Source organism: Engraulis encrasicolus, chromosome 17 (genome assembly GCF_034702125.1).
Source record: "Engraulis encrasicolus isolate BLACKSEA-1 chromosome 17, IST_EnEncr_1.0, whole genome shotgun sequence".
Classification (NCBI taxonomy): Eukaryota; Metazoa; Chordata; class Actinopteri; order Clupeiformes; family Engraulidae; genus Engraulis; species Engraulis encrasicolus.
Window position 1 is genome coordinate 21,752,710 of NC_085873.1, and position 4,826 is coordinate 21,757,535.

The window sequence follows — 4,826 nt, forward strand, 5'->3', positions numbered from 1 at the left end:
TTATTATTATTATTATTATTATTACATTATTCCTATCATATTTTTGCAAAAGTCAAACTCCGCTTAAGGGCCTGTCATGGGTGAGCGGTTAGGGCGTCAGACTTGCATCCCAGAGGTTGCCGGTTCGACTCCCGACCCGCCAGGTTGGTGGGGGGAGTAATCAACCAGTGCTCTCCCCCATCCTCATCCATGACTGAGGTACCCTGAGCATGGTACCGTCCCACCGCACTGCTCCCCATGGGGCGCCACTGAGGGCTGCCCCCTTGCACGGGTGAGGCATAAATGCAATTTTGTTGTGTGCAGTGTGCAGTGTGCAGTGTTCACTTGTGTGCTGTGGAGTGCTGTGTCACAATGACAATGGGAGTTGGAGTTTCCCAATGGGCTTTCACTTTTTTTCACACTGCTCTTCCTGGGGTCCACACGGAACACAACACATAAGCACTTCTTATGATGCACTTCTTATATAAAATTTCAAGATCTGTATAGCCATGTGAGTTCTTCATTTATATATTTTTCCTATGGGTGCACTACCTCTGCCTTTTATTAAGCGGGCTTGCAGAGCAAGGCCCGATTCTAGTAATCTCTAAATCCTGTTTAATTATTGGTTCTGTGTGTAGGGCAGCAAAAATAGAAAATGGATCTCCTCCTAGGCCTTTCGAGATAGAGACACTGTTCAAACACTAAAATGACCGGCTCGGCTTGGAGATCATGTATACTAATAGGCTTGTCCGTGTCTCTTGTCGTTTTCCCGTTTTTGGCGATTTTGTGAAAGCTTGGGTCCCCATTGAAAACAATGGTGGAACCTTCATGAACCAAGGTTCCGCCACTCTAGAGATTAGAGTGTAGGAGGCTTTTTCGGTCATAAAACATCAACACTTTCACCTAGAAGTTTAGTTGACGCGTTGTTAGCGAGCTCTATGGGATGTCTCCAAATTGTCAAAGTTTCATCTCCCAACTCCCAATACTTTTTAAATGGCAGGTTTGTAAAAAAAACAGGCCTGGGTCTATGGAGGTTTTCAGTCTTCCCAAAAGTGCCTTTTTCAAGAGATCAGCGCATGTCTGTTAGAGAGATCACATGCATGACTCCGATCTGTGAAAAGGACACGTGCCAACTCCTTTTTTACAACGATCTTGTAAAGACAAAATACTGGGTCTGATTCTGTCCCCTGTTTACAGCACAATACTAACTGTCATTCAGTCAATCAGAACAGGTGCAGTCAATGAAGGGTTCCATCTCAACTGTCACTGTCTCTTAACATTCTATTGTTAACGACAGTGGTGGACGAAGTACACCAGTTATGTACTTGAGTAAAAGTACAGTTACCTTGCATTGAAAACTACTCAAGTAAAAGTAAAAGTATTCACCTCACTTTTTTACTTGAGTAGAAGTACAAAAGTATCTGCCGTCAAAAATACTTAAGTATTAAAAGTAAAAAGTAAAAACTTAAAAATGAAGCCTTTGGTGCAATTTTAATATTTAAGTGTTGTAGGCCTAGTTTGGTCATATCTAATTAACTATCCTCTGATTTGTATAGGCTATACCAACATGTTAGAACTAGGACATAACAGGCCTCAGAAACACTGTGGAGTAAGTCCATGGATGTTATAGCATCAGAAGTTCATTTTTACCTCTCTAAACATTTAATACTGACCCTAACATGCCCAAAATAACACATGAAAGGGCCATTAGTATTAAGAATGATTTGGCTGAAATGTATTATATGCTCATTAGAACAACTACAATACCCCCCAGCCGTAGGCCTACAGTCCAGTATAGGCCTACTTATTTGTGACAGCAAGGAGTTACAGTAGCCTATAAAGTACTTTATGTCTAATTTTTGTTATAATTATGGTTTTGGTAGACCTCTTCTTCTTATTATTATTATTATTATTATTTTTTATTATAATAATAATAATAATAATAATAATAATAATAATAATTAAAGCCGCAAGCGGCGATGACGGGCCCTCGCACGTACATTGCAGGGGCGGGGCATGCCACCTAGCATGTTGCTATGTCCCCCCCCCAAAAATGGAGTCTGTACGACGTTCGGTTCAGGAGATATTGAAGAAAAACCAATTAGCATGAATTAGCAATCAAAATTAGCATTAGCATTGTCATGATTAGCGTGTTGCTATGACCCCCTAAAACAAAAATGGAGTCTGTACGACGTTCAGTTCCCAAGATATTGAAGAATGACACTTTTCCTGCAGTTCCTTTGCCTACCACATGATGGCGCTATACCTTGTATACATTTCAGGCTTATAGAAGAGTTAGTATTCATTATTTGCATACATGTGTGCCTTTGCACTGTTTTAAAACACTCCAAACTGAAATGGTGGACAACTTCCTGTTTTAAAATGCCAAAAAAGTCAAAATATCTCACTTCCTGTTGGGCGTGGTCATATCATTGTATGGACTTTATTGTACGCCTTAGTGAGATACACAACTTAAAAAAAACTTCCAAGTCTGTAGCTCAAAGTAGATGTTGGCCCCGCCCCTAAACGTATTTGGGGGCGTGGCCTCAACTTCAGGCATATACAAAAGTTAGTAATCATTATGTGCATACATGTGTGCGTTTGCACTGTTTTAAAACACTCCAAACTGAAATGGTGGCCAACTTCCTGTTTTAAAATGCCAAAAAAGTCAAAATATCTCACTTCCTGTTGGGCGTGGCCATATCATTGTATGGACTTTATTGTACGCCTTAGTGAGATACACAACTTAAAAAAACTCCCGAGTCTGTAGCTCAAAGTAGATGTTAGCCCCGCCCCTAACCTTATATGGGGGCGTGGCATCCATTTCAGGCATATACAAAAGTTAATAGTCATTATATGCATACATGTGTGAGTTTGCACCATTTGAAAACACTCCAAACTGATATGGTTGCCAACTTCCTGTTTTAAAATTAGATGCCTAAATTCATTAAGCCGCCATCTTGTCAAATTACGAGATATCAAAAATTCCTTCGCAATTTGTCATCGTCAATGCCTTGAGCTCATGTACAACGAATATAAAGTGAGTGCGATGTACGGTTTAGGAGGATTGTTTCAAATCCCATTACATGTAAATTTGAAAAAAGTCCAATTATCTCACTTCCTGTTGGGCGTGGCTAATGGGTTGGCATTAGAAATATGTTTGGTTTAGTGAGATATATATGCATATTTTTTTTCGTGGCCCAACGACAAACTATATGTCAGCCAGGAACTTCAGTGCGATAGGGGGCGCTATTCTGTGCCCGGGGCCAATCCAGATCCGAGCTTCTGGTTCTGAGTAGCGGGAACAATTTCCGATCATCGTGCAAAAGGGCGAGTGACCAAGTGCTTCCCAGACAAAATGAGCAGCCCTAACGCGGAGCACAAAGAAAAATAATAATAATAATAATCCGAGCAAGAACAATAGGGCCTCGCGCCTTCGGTGCTCGGGCCCTAATAATAATAATAATAATAATAATAATAATAATGTTATTATGTTAAGGTTGGCTTAGGCCTATGTATGGACAAACAGACCTCTTGCAATTCTACTGTAAGCTACCTTTAAAGATAGGAACATCTTCATATAGGCCTACTTGTAATGGTCTCTATTTGCAAGATGCCAATGATTTGCAATAGCCTACTTGATACAACTTCATTGGAACACTTATCTGTCTGATCATGAAAAAGCCTTTTGTGCCTGTGCACATCACTGGGCCAATATTTAGCCAAAGTCCACTTTTTTTTACTTTGTTACTGTTGTTTTTTACAACCTCACTTTGGTGGTATTGCCAGTGCTTTTCATATCCACTGTAGCCTACTGACTTGACTTTAGGGAAAGGATACATGTTGCATGCAGCCTCACTTTGCAACATGTGGTGGCCAAGGCAATCCTCATGTATACAAACCCTTTACACAAGCCTTTTTTCCATAATGTTGAAGCAAATCATTTTTTTGTTAACAGGGGAGTCTATTAGACAAGTAATTTATATCCCCAACTACTTCAGAAAATACTGCAATGTATTGAGGGGAAAGAAGGCTATCACGGAGTTGTGCGCCTGGATGGTTTGGAATAAGCAGCATGTATAGGCATCCTGTGTAGCCTACTTGACTCAAGAAACCAACACGCTACAAAAGCGGCAATTATGTGACTCTATTATAAGCCACAACACAGATATAGCACAGTAAGTCAAATAAGCAGTACATTAAATAAGTATCAATTCGCTAATTATTCAGTTCAAACGCGAAGCCTATTTCACAAATGCCAGTGTCAGGCGAGTGCAGCCTGCGAGCTAAACCTCTCCCCCCTCACACAACGAATACGACGTGCAGATTAATACACTCTAACAACGTTCTGTTGTCGTCTCCTTTATTGTTTTGTTGTGCTTTCCGCATGTTACTAGTAGGCTAAGTACCGTTTCTTCTTATTTCAATTCGTCTCACAAGTCGCAACAGTGGACATATCAGTGGTCTGGCTCTGCTTGTTTCCCTTCTAAAAAATAATAACAGTAGAGCTTGTTGTCACGTGACACATTACAACCAATCACAATGACGAATCTCCGAGTCTGCCAATCGGATTCAGTTTCACTTTCTTCACACCAGCGTGAAATCTCAGAATTATTTCATTTGACCAGGGCATTCAATTTAGAATTAATTAATTCACCTGCCGTGTATCGCCTAAAAAAGGAACGAGTAAGGAACGAGTGTTTCTGTAAATGTAACGAAGTGAAAGTACTAAATTTCGCTTTGAAATGTAGTGAAGTAAAAGTATAAAGTCTTACCAAATAAAAATACTTGAGTAAAGTATGAAAGTATGAAAATGTTACTTAAGTACAGTAACGAATTACATTTAC